This window comes from Carcharodon carcharias, chromosome 7 (genome assembly GCF_017639515.1).
Source record: "Carcharodon carcharias isolate sCarCar2 chromosome 7, sCarCar2.pri, whole genome shotgun sequence".
In the NCBI taxonomy this organism is placed as follows: Eukaryota; Metazoa; Chordata; class Chondrichthyes; order Lamniformes; family Lamnidae; genus Carcharodon; species Carcharodon carcharias.
The window spans coordinates 67,493,909-67,510,570 of NC_054473.1; positions in this window are offsets into that span (position 1 = coordinate 67,493,909).

Genomic DNA, 16,662 nt, shown 5'->3' on the forward strand with positions numbered 1-16,662 from the left:
CCTAGTGAACCTTCCCTGAACTGTCTCCAATGTGAATATATCCCTTTTTAAATACGGAGACCAAAACTGTACACAGTACTCGAGGAGTGGCCTCAGCAACTTCCTGTATAAGTGCAGCATTCTTTTCCTACTTTTATAGTCCATCCCCCTTGCAATACAGGCCAATATTCCATTTGCATTCCTAATTACTTGTGTATCTGCATACTAATGTTTTGTGTTTCATGTATGAGGACACCCAGGTCCCTCTAACACAGCATTCTGCAGTCTGTCAACTTAAATAATATTTTGCTTTACTCCACTTTCTAACAAAGTGGACAACCTCACATTTTCCTACATTATTCTCCATCTGCCAAATGTTTTGCCCACTCACTTAATATATTTGTATGCCTTTGCAGACTTTCTGTCCTCCTCACAACTTCCTTTTCCCACCTGTCGTTATATTGTCAGCGAATTTGACAATATACTCAGTCCCTTCATCTAAGTCATTAATATAACTAGGGCTGCAGATGGGGCTTAAGCTAAATAGTTGAGGTGGGGCGAGAGTTCAGGTGAAAGGAAATTTAGAAAATGAAAGAGAAAGGACAAGGCAATAGTGTAAGCTACTGATTTGACTAATGATAACTGGAAGATGACAGGAAGAGACAGAGCAAATGAGCATGAGTGCACCAGCAAATGGGGTCAGAGTATGCAAAAATGGTAAAAAGACAAAACTGAAGACATTGCAACATTTGTTAACAAGGTAAATGAACTGATAGCAAAAGTAGAAATACATGGGCATGATCTGATAGCCATTATAGAGACATAGTTGCAAGGTAACCATGGCTGGGAATTTAATATTCAGTGGTGCTTGACATTTTGGAAGGATAGGCAGAAAGGAAAATGAGGAGGAATGGTTCTGTTAATAAAGGAAGAGAAATGATCTTTCCTCAGAAGGTCAAGATGTGGAATCATTTAGGGTGGGGATGAGTACCAAGGGACCTGAGTGTGATAACATGATACAGTACCACTGTATTCTGAGTCATGTCAACCAATACCATTACATTCTTTAAGAAAAATGATACCAAGTCACTTTTGTGCAAGTTGCATGGAAAAAGTAATGCTTTCGTGTGAGCCGAGAATGCAGTGTACTTTGGTTGTGAATCATGCAATACAAAGGCTGGAGCCTAATGTTAGCATTGGAACTGTTGCCATGGCATTGAACAGTCATTTTTTATCTCATTCCTCCTTTGTGAAATAAAATTGCATTTTGTGTTACACCACACAGAATTAAATAGGTGATTATGCAGCGCTGGCACATCAAAAGCATTCATCATGTCTTCTCCTGGCTTAGGAAATTAGTATAAGGCAGTGACACTGAGTTCTTTGAACCCCTTAATGTATCAGTGCTTGTAATAAACTCCAGCCCATACATGAAACTGCATTTGTTCTGCAAAGCTAAACAATAATTTCACTGCCCAATAGACTGAAAAGTAAAATCAATGAATACACATGGCTGAACAATCTCTTGGCAGATTTCATCCATGTTAAGTGTTATTGAATTATTTTAAAGAGCACCTGAAATTCCAGGAGTAAAAAATTTGCCTTGCAGAATTTACAGAGGGAAAGAGAAACTGACCAGCGAACTAGCCAGCATATGAAACAGATGAGGTAGATTAACTTTTCAGGTGATCTTCATAACGTCATTTTTCTGCATGAGACATGTACTAACTGGGATTATCTTCAACGTATCCATGCACTCCTGGAAGAAAAAATGAATAGAAGATTGAAACCCACCTGCTGCTAGCTTTTAACTGGCCCTACACTGCCTTACTGCTTTCAGTACAATTTCAAATCAATCATCTTCTTTCAAAACTACATAAGCCCAATTAACAGTTGCCAGTCTGAATCTGGACCCTTTAAATAAGAGAGCTGATAAGTTATCACTCACATTGAACTCCTATCACTTCATAACCATCATTCAGGTTCAATGATATTGATCCCAAAGATAGTCACAGCTAGGTTGTCACATCCAACCAATGCAAGTTGCAGAAGTATACTACAGCAATATTCATTGCAAGCCCAATGACTCCCACAGCTACCTTGACTACAACTCCTCACGCTCTGCATCCTGTAAGGACTCCAACCCATTCTCTCAGTTCCTTTGCCTTCGTCACATCTGTTCTGATGATGCCACTTTCAAAAACAGCGCTTCTGACATGTCATCCTTCTTTCTTAACCGAGGTTTCCCACCCACGGTGGTTGACAGGGCCCTCGACCGTGTCCGACCCATCTTCCACGTCTCTGCCCTCACACCTTCCTCTCCCTCCCAGAACCACGATAGGGTCCCCCTTGTCCTCACTTTTCACCCCACCAGCCTCCGTATTCAAAGGATCATCCTCCACCATTTCTGCCAACTCCAGCATGATGCCACTGCCAAACACATCTTCCCTTCACACACACACACACCCCCCCCACCACCCCAGTCAGGACTGGAGGGACTGTTTCCTCCAGGACACCCTGGTCCACTCCTCCATCACCTGCAACACCTAAACCTTCTCCCACGACACCTTCCCATGCAATCGCAGAAGGTGCAACACCTGCTCCTTTACTTCCCCTCTCCTCACTGTCCAAGGGCCCAAATACTCCTTTCAAGTGAAGCAGCACTTCACTTGCACTTACCTCAATTTGGTCTACTGCATTTGCTGCTCCCTATGCAGTCTCCCCTACATTGGAAAGACCAAATGCAGACAGGGTGACCGCTTTGCGGAATGCCTTCGGTCTGTCTGCACGCATGACCCAGATCTTCCTGTCGCTTGCCATTTCAACACACCACCCTGCTCTCATGACCACATGTCTGTCCTTGGCCTGCTGCAATGTTCCAGTGAAGCTCATCGCAAACTGGAGGAACAGCACCTCATCTTCTAATTAGGCATTTTACAGCCTTCCAGACTTAACATAGAGTTCAACAGCTTCAGATCATGAACTCTCTCCTCCATCCTCATCCCTTTTTGATCCACTTTTTCCAAATATTTATTTTTTAATTTTTATATATATATATTTTCCCCACCTATTTCTATTTTTATTATTTTAATTTATTTCCATTCATTGTTTTATCCGCACCTTTTAGCCTATTTTGGTCTTTTCTCCCACACCATCCCCTGTCCCCACCCCACCCCCACTAGGGTCATCTGTCACTTGCTCATCCTGCTTTCTACTCTTAATTTCACCATTAGCACCTCCTTTAGCCAGAATCATCACCATTAACACTCCTTTGATCTTCTGTTTATAACATATTTTGCAATCTCTCCTTTATCTCCACCTATCACTGGCCTTCTATCCAGCTTCACCTGTCCCACCCCCCTTAAACAGTATATATTTCACCACATTTTTACTTCTCTTTATTCCTGAAGAAGTCATACGGACTTGAAATGTTAACTGTCTTTCTCTCCACAGATGCTGTCAGACCTGCTGAGTTTTTCCAGTATTTTTTGTTTTTGTATTACTACAGTTTGTGTCCAGTTAGGTTAATTGGTTTGAGCTGGGTACATCCTTTCACCAGCCAGTTTTTGTCCTCAAAAAATGGCATATCTTTCAACTGACCAGGAGAAATTGATTAGTTAGCTGATTAAAACCTAGTCCTACAGTTGTTTTATCGATTCTCTCGAGTTCCAAAGGGACTAATACTGTAGTGATTTCAGACATCCCAGTATAGCTTACACATCTAGGTTAGGATTTTGCTAAATTTCTTTCAAATGCAGGACTCCGAAAAATTTATTGCAGTAGTGTTTGAATGCAGTTGCTCTGACAGGTGAGAGAAAAATGCCTGGCACAGAAATTGGCGGGTGAGGGAAATTTCTTTTTTCATACAAAGTGATGGGTAAATTGAGCAGACTCCTGGTAAAAATGGTTAAATGGGATTTGGTTTGACTCATTTAAGAAGAGTTGGATAAATTCAGAAATCATGGTATATTTAATGAAGCACGATCATTCCTGGGCCAATAAGACTATAGAACATAATGTGAATAATGGAAGCGTCAGTGTCGTGCTCAACTTTGGGAACTGGGCATAAGTGTTGCAGAATGTTCAACTGAATAAGTTACAAAAGATGCAATGAGCATGGTCTGTGAAAGGAATAGACTATTTGGCTGCAGTTTTCCAGTCCCTCATGCTGGCAGGATCATCCAGTCCCCCTGAGGTGAATGGAGATTTCAATGGCTCGCTGGTCCCACTTTCGGGGGGTGGGGGGGGGGGGGGATGCTGCTGGAAAATTCAGGCCTTTGTTTTTTCTTTCTTTGTTAGTGTGGGCTCTTTCGAGGGTGGTACTGAGGCACGGTGGGGAGCTCCAAGCTGCACGTGTCCACATAACATATCTGCCATTGTTTGTTAAGATTAAAATGTTCTCCAGTAATAATACTTATCTTGTTACATGTAGGGGGGAAAGAAAGCAGGATTGCAAATTTTGTATAGCTGGGGTGCTAGACAAGTGTCAGTCTTGGCTCAATATTAGCACTCTTGCCCCTGAGCCACAAGATTGTGGGTTTAAGTCCCACCACAGAGATTTGAGAACATGATCGACTTGACACTCCAGTACAATACTGAAGAAGTGTTGCACCATTGAGCTGGCAGTCTTTTGGATGTTATGTTAACAGTCTGCCCCCTTAGATGAATGTAAATCTTTCCATGCCACTGTAGAGTAAAGGGCTAATGTTAATGAAACAGTCAGGTTAAGGATGATGTAAGCGTGACATTGAGGCTCCAAGAGAACAAGACACAGAACTTAACTGAGGTTTTCCACCCACGGTGGTTGACAGGGCCCTGAACCGTGTCCAGCCCATCTCCCGCGCATCCACCCTCACACCTTCCTCTCCCACCCAGAACCATGATAGGGTCCCCCTTGTCCTCACTTATCACCCCACCAGCCTCCGTGTTCAAAGGATCATCCTCCGCCATTTCTGCCAACTCCAGCATGATGCCACCACCGAACACATCTTCCCTTCACCCCCCAGGTGGCTTTCCGCAGGGATCGTTCCCTCCGGGACACCCTGGTCCACTCCTCCATCAACCCCTACACCTCAACCCCCTCCCATAGCACCTTCCCATGCAACCACAGAAGGTGCAACACCTGCCCCTTTATTTCCCCCCTCCTCACTGTCCAAAGGCCCAAACATTCCTTTCAAGTGAAGCAGCGCTTCACCTGCACTTCCCTCAATTTAGTCTGCTGCATTCACTGCTCCCGATGCAGTCTCCTTTACATTGGAGAGACCAAACGCAGACTGGGTGACCGCTTGCGGAACACCTTCAGTCTGTCCACAAGCATGACCCAGACCTTCCTGTTGCTTGCCATTTCAACGCACCACCCTGCTCTCAAGCACACATGTCCGTCCTTGGCCTGCTGCAATGTTCTAGTGAAGCTCAACACAAACTGGAGGAACAGTACCTCATCTTCTGACTAGGCACTTTACAGTCTTCCGGACTTAATATTGAGTTCAACAATTTCAGATCATGAACTATCTCCTCCATCCCCACCCCCTTTCCGATCCCCTTTTTTCCATTAATAATTTTTTTACGAATATATTTTTCTTTTCCCACCTATTTTTAAATTTATTTCGATCTATTGTTTCATCTCCACCTTTTAGCCCATTTCGATCCCTTTCCCTGACCCCACCCCCAGTTGGGCCATCTGCCATTAGCTTGTCCTGCTTGCTACCCTTAATGTCCTCATTAGCACATCCTTTAGCTAATATCACCACCATCAACACCCCTTTGTCCTTTTGTCTATGACATCTTTGGTAGCCTCTTCTTGGCCTCCATCTATCACTGGCCCCATATCGAGCTCTACCTGTCCCACCCCCCCTCTACCAGCTTATATTTCATCTCATTTCTATATTTCTTAGTTCTGATGAAGGGTCATACAGACGCGAAACGTCAACTGTATCCCACTCCACAGATGCTGCCAGACCTGCTGAGTTTTTCCAGGTATTTTTGTTTTTGTTCAAGACACAGAACAGCCTGTGTCTTAGAAACCATGTACTTACTACGAAGTCACGTAAATAGTGTAAATAAATAGTTTCTAGAAAACTATATATCAACTTTCTCAAGTTACTCATAAACTAAGTTAAACCTCTTCTAAACAATCATGACTCAAAAAAGAAGAGATTTCTCCTTGGTGTCCTGACCAATATTTATCCTTCAACCAACATCACTAAAAAAATTATCTGGTCATTATTTCATTGCTATTTGTGGGACCTTGCTGTGTCTGAATTGGATGAAAAGTGTTTTGGGATACCTGATGTCATGAAAGATGCTATATAAATGCAAGGTATTCTTTCTTTTGTATACAATGTTTTCTAATGATCATTTACTCCCTTTTTCATTTCCAGACAAAGCCGGATCAAACAACAGCTGGAAAACCTGCAGTAAAACAAGCAACTGCACCACAGCAAGCTGCTAATATAGCAGGTATGTTTAACAGCATGAGGACCTCAGTTAGAACACCAATTTTGGTTAAGTTGGAGTATTCAGATATAGTTCAAAAATGGTATTGTCTTCATTAGAGAGGAAGAACAAAAATAGTTGGATCTGGAAATCTGTGATCCCTGATGAAGAATAAATAATATAGGACCAAATTTTACTGGAAAAAGGCATCTCATGATGTGCTCCATTCGACACATAATTACACATCTAGGTTTTAAAATTTCATTACCCACAAAGTTGTGGGAATTGTGCGCTGTTAATGGCCCAATGAGGGCAGCAGGACTTCGGTGAACAATGAGACAATGTATCTCCTTAACCAATGAAATAAAAGTGTTGAGAAATAAACAGAGGAAGGACTGAGAAGGAGGCTGAATTAGAGGGGATGAATCCAATGTCAAATGAGGCATAGAAAAAGAAACTGAGAGAGGGAAAGAGAGATTGGATTGAGAAATAGTAAAAGAGGCAGAATGGAAAGCAAGAAAAAGATTAATTTAAATTTGGAAATTTTTGAAATCTAAAACAATTCACTGCCTGAAAGAATGCAACTCCAAATTTATAATTGTTTCCTTTCTGAGCGAGAGAGGTTGATTGGCAATCAATGATTTTTTACACTGTTAAAAGGATACTTGCACCGCTAATTATAAGATGTAATTTTCTGTGGCAAACTTAACATGCAATTAATGTGCAAACCCTGCAACTTTGTGAAAATCATAGGGAAGTTAAGCACGAGTTCCCCTGGAGTGGTGCACATCAGCCAACAACTTGCAGCAATTTGCAATTCACTGGGTTTCCATTTTCTCACCACAAGTTGCTGGCTTATTTGCACATTAAGAATGTTCTATTCAGACCTCTTTATGTTTTCAGCAACATCTTGATTGGATTGATATCTAGAGGATGGAGGGTACAGATGGATCAAAAAAAAAGGGGAAGGGCACAGGTCCTCAAAAAAAAACATTGTGCTGCTTGGGATATCCCCCAAATGTGCTCTGAGAGGCATAGAACAGGCTTGCGGGTGGAGAATAGCAAACAATTACTAATTCTTTGGAAAGAAGAAAACAGTGAGTATATGATGTCAATGTTTCTGAATGGCTGTAAATGGGTCGAGTTCTTCCACATTGCTCCATTCTGTGGCTACTTTTATTCACTTCATATATCAACGATTTGAATACGGGCCTAGACCAAGTGATGTTGAGAGTTAATTCATGAGGAAATCAATAGAAGCTACAAAAGGATATTGATGAAATGGGGCCAGAGGCTAAAGGTTACTCTGCAGAATTTAGTGGCAGTAAGTAGATGATACATTTTGGTTTAGAAAAGAACGGCAGTAATTACGCTCTGAATCGAAGTAGGTTCAGTACTGTGAAAGGAGCAGAGGGATTAAAGGCAGGACATTAAAGGCAGGAACTTAGATTGATGAGGCTATAAAAATAGCTAATTGAATTCCAGGTTCTATCTCGAAGTATAGTAATGAAGTGAAGAGGTAATGATGAGCCTATGTAACAGCTTAATAGGACCTCAGTGAAAGGACTGTGTAAGAATTGGACTCCATACTACAGGAAGGGGTTTGAGACTAAGGTGAGGGACACAATACAGATTCACTAGGATGTTGCCTGTTATGAAGAATTATGCATTCAAGGAAAGATTTGAAAAATTACATTTTTTTCCGGAATAATGCAGATAATAGGACAACATGATGCAAGTGCTTATTTTTAGGAAAGAATGGAGATGGGTAGTTAGAAACAGATTGATTCCAGTATTTGAGGAGTCAAGAATGAAGGGCCATGTTCATGGCTATCTAGGTTCTTTTCAAATTGCTCTTGCAGCTGGTGACTCTCTTTTTTCCAGTATTTCAGGGGATCCCAGGGATCTGCTCTTTCCTTCTTCAGATTAATGCTGTCCTCCATTCATGCTCCAGCCTAATTAATTCTTTTACCTTCAGGTTACACATCCTCAGCATTCCCAGCTTCCAGTAATTCAGCACTACAAAGATCAAATCACCAGACATCTTTCACTCCTTTGCACTGGATACAAGAAAAAAGCTTGGCATTTGATTGATGAGGCCTTGCTCCAACCTCTTTCACATTGTAACCTTTTTTTGCCTCCATCTTACAAGTACTGTAATGGTCGGTGTTTCTCTGAACTTCTTTCTCTTGTTCCATCTAAGGAACAAATATGCCACCCTACATACTCTTCCTAAATTCCTTACTGTATTCATGATTCTAATACATCAATGTGTGGGTTACATCACCTTTTCCAGACTCTCAACCCTCATAAATTCTTCAGGCGTTTAAATCTAAGCTTGATAATATCTAATTGTTATTTCCCGTTTGAGTATGTCTTACTTGCTCATCGACCTTAGCCTTGGCCCTCCTTTTTTTCCCCCTGAATAATGGTTAAGACTACATAGCCCACATGATGTAATAGAGAACCATACAGATCACATAAAATCCTTGGTCTGTGCTGTGTCAGCTTTCATTCCTTGCAGCAGGAATGAAAAACACCTGACAGGATCCTTAATCCTAAATTCCATTCATTGGTTTCTGCTGACAAAAGCATTTGAGGCCATGAGCTGGTACCAAATGACAGCTGTAGTATCAAAAGAGCTAAAACTGCTTCACCAATGGAGTCAACTAATTCAGGGAAGGGGTGGGGTTCACCGGCTGGTTGATGGAATTAGAATTAAAAAGAAACAGGTGTGTTATTGGCAGCTTGTCTGCAATGCCCACTCAATGTGGTGGTCAGGAAACACAAACCATATCAAGGTTCAGGCCTCATTAATATTTTTTCCCCAGCTAAGGCTGGCAAATAGTCACTTCACTTCATCTCAATTTGTACAGGAGAAAAGGCCTGTTAAAGTGAGAATGGGAGTAAGATCTGGGTGATCTAAACGCCTCAGTTTTGCTACAGTTTTGAAATGCATTCCTAGTCATCTGTAGAGGAGTTAAGAGTTGCATTTAGGAAGCTTTACATGGTAAATGCAAGCTAATATAGATTAAAATTAAAACTAACCCCACTGTGTTGGATAGATTGGTCAAGTAGTGGTTATCCCATCTACAAAAGGATTGTGGCTATTTGCCAATCACAGTCATTTGTGTAGTGCCACAGCATTTTGAGATGAGTGCATCTGGCTTCAGCACTGCTGCAAGTACTGACTGGAAATCAAAAGGCATTAGGACTGCTTAGTATATCATAAACTTTAATTCCAAGAGAAGTGTCTAGAAATTGCTGATTTTAAGCAGCTTCAGTATCATCCCACTGGTTGCTGCCTTCATGTGACGCATGCCATGAGGCATACAACTGTTTGCAGGTGGAGATCAGGAGGCACAAACACCTGGGTAACTCGCCAATGGGCTTTCACAGGGTTCCATGAGAAATGAGAGCCTGGGACCACAGAATCCTTTCCTGATGGACCTGGAAAAGCACACCATTGTGCTCACTCTGGCTACTAACATTAAGTGATAGGACACCAGTTAGTGTGTGAATTAGAGAATACTTCAATCGCCCACTGTACAACACTTGTCAGCATGGTTATAAAAACAAAAAAACTGCGGATGCTGGAAATCCAAAACAAAAACAGAAATACCTGGAAAAACTCAGCAGGTCTGGCAGCATCAGCGGAGAAGAGCAAATTTAACATTTCGAGTCCACATGACCCTTCAACAGAACTAAGTAGAAATAGGAAAGGGGTGAATTATAAGCTGGTTTGAGGTGGGGAGGGGGGGTGCTGGGGGAGAGAAGGGGGGGTTGCTGTTGTTGGGACAAGCAAGCAGTAATAGGAGGAGATAACTAAAAGATGTCACAGACAAAAGAACAAAGAGGTGTTGAAGGTGGTGATATTATCCAAAGTATGTGCTAATTAAGAGTGGAGAGCAGGACAAGCAAGGTAGCTCTTGTGGGGGTGGGGTGAAATAAGCGATGGGTGGAATACATTTAAAAATAATGGAAATAGGTGGGAAAAGAAACATCTATATAAATTATTGGAAAAAAACAAAAGGGAGGTGAAGAAACGGAAAGGGGTTGGGGATGGAGGAGGGAGTTCAAGATATAAAGTTGTTGAATTCAATATTCAGTCCAGAAGGCTGTAAAGTGTCTAGTCGGAAGATGAGGTGCTGTTCCTCCAGTTTGCGTTAGGCTTCACTGGAACAATGCAGCAAGCCAAGGACAGACATGTGGGCAAGAGAGCAGGGTGGAGTGTTAAAATGGCAAGCGACAGGGAGGTTTGGGTAATGCTTGCGAACAGACCAAAGGTGTTCTGCAAAGCGATCACCCAGTCTGCGTTTGGTCTCTCCAATGTAGAGGAAACCGCATTGGGAGCAACGAATGCAGTAGACTAAGTTGGGGGAAATGCAAGTGAAATGCTGCTTCACTTGAAAGGAGTGTTTGGGCCCTTGGACCTTGAGGAGAGAGGAAGTGAAGGGGCAGGTGTTGCATGTTTTGCGTTTGCATGGGGAGGTGCCGTAGGTGGGGGTTGAGGAGTAGGCGGTGATGGAGAAGCGGACCAGGGTGTCACGGAGGGAACGATCCCTACAGAATGCCACCAGGGGAGGTGAAGGGAAGATGTGTTTGGTGGTGGCATCATGCTGGAATTGGCGGAAATGGCGAAGGATGATCCTTTGATTGCAGAGGCTGGTGGGGTGATGAGCGAGGACAAGGGGTCCCTATCATGTTTCTGGGAGGGAGGAGAAGGCATAAGGGCAGATGCGCGGGAGATAGGCCGGACACGGTTGCGAGCCCTGTCAACTACCGTGGGTGGAAAACCTCAGTTAAGGAAGAAGGAGGACATGTCGGAGGAACTGTTTTTGAAGGTAGCATCATCGGAACAGATGCGACGGAGGTGAAGGAGCTGAGAGAATGGGATGGAGTCCTTACAGGGAGTGGGGTGTGAGGAGCTTTAGTCGAGGTAGCTGTGGGCGTTGGTAGGCTTGTAATGGATATTGGTGGACAGTCTATCACCAGAAATTGAGACAGAGAGGTCAAGGAAGGGATAGGAAGTGTCAGAGATGGACCATGTAAAAATGATAGAGGGGAGAAAATTGGAAGCAAAATTAATAAATTTTTCCAGGTCCCGACAAGAGCATGAAGCAGCACCAAAGTAATCATCGATGTACCGGAGAAAGAGTTGTGAGAGGGGGCCAGAGTAGGACTGGAACAAGGAATGTTCAACATACCCCATAAAGAGACAGGCATAGCTGGGGCCCTTGCGGGTACACATAGCCACACCTTTTATTTGGAGAAAGTGAGAGGAGTTAAAGGAGAAATTGTTCATTGTGAGAGCAAGTTCAGCCAGACGGAGGAGAGTACTGGTGGATGGGGATTGTTCGGGCCTCTGTTCGAGGAAGAAGCTGAGAGCCCTCAGACCATCCCAGTGGGGGATGGAGGTGTAGAGGGATTGGACGTCCATGGTGAAGAGGAAGCGGTTGGGGCCAGGGAACTGGAAAATGTTGATGTGACGTAAGGTGTCAGAGGAATCACGGATGTAGATGGGAAGGGATTGGACGAGGAGAGAGAGAAGGGAGTCAAGATAGCGAGAAATGAGTTCCGTGGGGCAGGAACAGGCTGACATGATCGGTCTGCCAGGACAGTCCTGTTTGTGGATTTTGGGTAGGAGGTAGAAGCGGGCCGTCCGAGGTTGGGCGACTATCAGGTTGGAAGCTGTGGAAGGAAGATCTCCAGAGGAGATGAGGTCAGTGACGTCCTGGAAACAATGGCTTCATGTTTCTTTTGTCTGTGACATCTTTTGGTTATCTCCTCCTATCACTGCTTGCTTGTCCCAACAACTCCCGCCCCTCCTTCTTCTCTCCCCCCCCCCCCCACCTTTAAACCAGCTTATATTTCACCCCTTTTCTATTTCTACTTAGTTCTGTTGAAGGGTCATGAGGACTCGAAACATCAAACTTGTCATCATGGTCTCTGTTCCTTGATTCGACGATGACATCTACTCGGTTGTGAGTTTCTGCCATGGGTCTTCATGTGACTGAACATGCCGGTTCTCAACCCACAGATCTTTAAGCACATGGGGCAAAATGCCCCATGAGGTAGTGGGGTCTGGAGTGCAGTATTTGCTTTTTTTCCTTCTCTGCTGCCGCTCTGGCTCATCATTAAGGCATTTGGACTCAAAGTGCGATGCAGCTTTTTGGCAAGTTATTGCCATTTTGAACAATTGGTAGTAAGCTCCTCCCAGTCATTAATGTCAGTGCAGTATTAGTATGGGAAAAAGATTTGCCTGATTTTAATTCCCATTCAGTAAGTTTTCTCCTGCGGAGACAGAGTTTTAAAAACAAAATCCTTATAGTTCAGTCCCCTTAGTAGCAAGTCCTCCTCCATTTTCCGCCTACTCAATATATTTCAACGTGTTTCCCAACATGTATTTCTTAGTGAACAAATTATTGAATTGTATTACTGTGAAAAGTAATCTAGCAATACATAATTTAATGATTGCAAACTGTATTTCTATGAGAATTGTAAATATTTATTTTCTTTCTCTTGCTCTGCCTATAGGTTCAAAACCAAGCGAGGAAAAGGAGGGGGACATCGGAGCTTTTGTTTCCAAAATGTTGCCAGGGGGCGCAGCTGAGCAGGCTGGGAAACTGACTGAAGGTAAAAAAAAATGGTGTACAAAAAGATCAATAGAACACTTAAATAATTTGGAACTTCAGTGGTTTGAAATTCTGAAGAAGGTCCCAGGTTTGATGTCTGTCAGAAAATCCAATTATTTTCCACTACTCCCAAGAAATTTTCCATTTGCTATTATCTTGTTCCCTCTCCTTTCAATCTACATTTTCAACATACAAGACGTGTCTCTGATAGTAATAACTTAGTAGTAAATCTCTGTATTCGTTGTTGGGCTATTTTTATATGTTTCTTTAACTTTTGCTTCTATTTGTCAAGGTAAGGGAATGGAACATTTCCCATTTTGGGGACCCCATCTCAATATAAAGCATTCCCAGGCTAGCTAACGTGTTCTGTAGTCTGCTGCAGGGTAAAGCTAATGTTGACTCTGTCCCCTAATAGCAACCTGTACTACAGCCATTGTGGCATTTTCCATTTTCCATTTTCAACACAGCCATCCTGTGGCCTCTGAGTGATATTGCCAAAACTGGAGTGAATTATTGCTAAATTAGGTCCTATTCGATGACTAGCCATTTAAAACTTGAAGGAACCAGAATCAATACCTAGTCTGCTAAGCTAGCAGATTTCAGCTGAAGTAGTGGTTAGGATACTTAATATCCTGGTCGGAGAGAAGAAAATCAGCCAGGATTTTCACACCAGATTAATACCCAGCAACCCCTGTTGGAAGCATATGTGTATGGATGCCGGATGACGATAACTATGGGTTTGACTTATTGTTAAGTCATTATGAATAATGGCCACTTTGGCAAGTGGAACTATATCTGAACAAGAGCTGGCACTTTTAGGAGAGGAAGGGAGATAAACTGCTTAATCAATAGACCCTAATAAATTCTGCACCATTTTGTTGTTTCTTTGTGAGTTATCAAGGTTTGGCAAAATTTTAACCCGTTCAAAAACCACACAAAAACCAAACAGTTAAAATTGGGTGCATTAAATGTGGAATTTATTATCAGTGATATAAAATATTATTGCAGTGTCACTAATTTAGATTAAAAGTGAGGAAAAATTACACAAAGGAACAAGGAAGTCCATCAGTATACACAGAGGGGATTGCTACAGTGATTAGTTCAGGACAGTGTGTTTGATGGAAAGGATTTGTTGGCACAGCTGAGCTAGAACATCCAGCTATTGTTCACCTGTCAGTTCTGCCAATTTATATGTTGTGGTATAAAGTAGATGTGTTGGGGCCTTGTAAGAAAGCGTGGAATGAGTATAGGCCATCTGACTCATTGAGTCTCCCTGTTCCACAGAGCCATGCGCAACGATGGAATTTATTTCAACACAAAAGCACAATATTGTGGATGCTGAAAACCTAAAATTTAAAAAAACAAATTGGAAATAATCAGGTCAGGGACCATCTGTGCAGAGAGAAACAAAGTTAGCATTTGAGGTCTATGGCCTTTCATAGTCTGCTTCTCTTTATCTGCATAAGATTGGATATGCAGCAAATCCATTGGGAATGGGGTAGCTTCATCTGGTGCATTTTTGCTGATGGATGAAGAGACCAATCCATGTAGGGCAGCTTCTTCCACAATTGCCACATATATAGTGGTTGTCAGGTGTAATTTTGGTTGCTGTTTTCGGTGTTGGCACCTATTGCAAAGTTGTTGTAGCCACTGATCATCATGGTGGTGCATACCAGCCCACAGGTGATGCTGCCATTTTCCTTTGTCATCAGCTAGTGTCTCCCAGGTGTGAGAATTGATGTTTAGCGCCTTCATGTCATGCAAGCACCCTTGAAGTGGAGCTATGGGCGTTCTACAGGTTGTCTGGCTCCGGTTACCCCTCCATACAGAAAATCCTTGGGTATGCAACCATCTTCCATCCTGAAAATGTGCCCGAGCTAGTGAAATCACCCCTGTTTGATGAGTGCCAACATGCTTGGGAGACTTGCTTTTGAGAGGTCTGCCACATTTGTGACTTTTTCCTTCTACAAGATGTCCAGAGTGTGCCACAAACAGCAAAGATTAAAGTTGTTGAGCTTCCTTTTTTGATAGCTGTTAGTCATCCATGTTTTAACAGCCATATAGCAAGGTGCTAAGAACACAGGCTTCATATACCAATATCTTGGTCCTAAGAGTCAGCTTGAAGTTATTCCACGCACATCTCGGGAAGTGGCCAAAGGCAGTAGCTGCTTTCCCAATGCATGTATTGAGTTCTGCATCAAGGGGCAGACTGTCTGTCACTGTCAACCCAAGTTAGCAGAATTTGCCTGATGCTTCCAGCAGTTTGTTATTTGTACGATCAAGATCAGAGATGTGACACCATGTCCAATAGCTATGGTTTTCTTGATGCTTATAGTCAGGGAGAACAAGTTAAAGGCATGGAATGAATTTACCTACATACTAGGTCAGAGGACAAGCTCTACATTCTATCTAGGCTGAAAGTGAAGACAAAAGTACAGCATGTAAAAATACAGCCACGTTCACCATTCAGACAATCTCTTAGTCTTTGTAGCTGAATTTCTGTGTGAACCATTTGCACAGCATTATCAGCATAGAAGAGTTCTCTGACCAAGACATGCTGTCTTCGCTTTCCGTCTGGATAGATTGTACAGCTTGTTATCTGACCCAGTATGCAGGTGAGCTCATTCCATACCTGCAGGGAAGGGAAAGGTCTGGAGCATGGAAGAAAAGTACCAAACAAACTGGGGGCTAGGACATGGCTCTGTTTCACTCCAATCTTCACCTTGAAACTGTCAGCAGTGGTACCTTCAAACTGTACAGTACAGTGCATGTTGTCATCAAAGGAGCAGATGAGACAGTGGAGCTGAGGTGGACAGCCAATTTTCCTCAAAATCTTGTAGAGCTCTGCTCTGCTGATGGTGTTTAATGCTTTAGTGAGATCTGCAAGTGTAAGATAAAGAGGTATATCATGTTCTCTACACTTTTCTTGTTGCTGGTGTATGGAGAAGTTCATGTCCACTGTCGCTCTGCACAGAAACTGCACTGTGCTTCTGGATACACATGGGTCTGCAAATAGGTGGCATCTTTTGTGAATGGCTCCAATGCATACCTTCCCAGTGACACTAAGGACCATTCATCAGAAAGTGGATAAAGTTAGAGGCGTAACAGACTTTAGGCAAATGCAGAGTCAGAGAAAAGATGGAAGGTAGGAATGACTAAATGACAAAACAGATGATAGTGCAAGGCAAAAGGACATGGTAATGAAGCAGATAAAGAATCAAAATATGGATCTATAGGAGGTGTTGGCAAGTGGACTTTACATCACCTATTTAATCTGATGTGGGAGTGTCTTGGCCACGTACTCTCTGATTCCTGTGAAACTGAAGTGATAATCCAGAATATATCTATTCTTCAAATCTGCCTAATCTTCCATGTTTAGATGTGCAGTTCAACCTGCTTAGGTATAATAGAAGATATTTAAAACCTTCAGTGGAGTTAGGATATGTGAAACCTTCATTCTCATTACTTAGTGTACTATCAAGAAGATGTAATTTTTATCTTTCCATTGAGCCACATTGTGTGTGTCAGTATCCAATTCAAAAGATTCCCAATTACTTAACAAAACATAGCACAGGTATGCTACAAAGTTAGCTATTGAGAGTGTGTGAGTGAG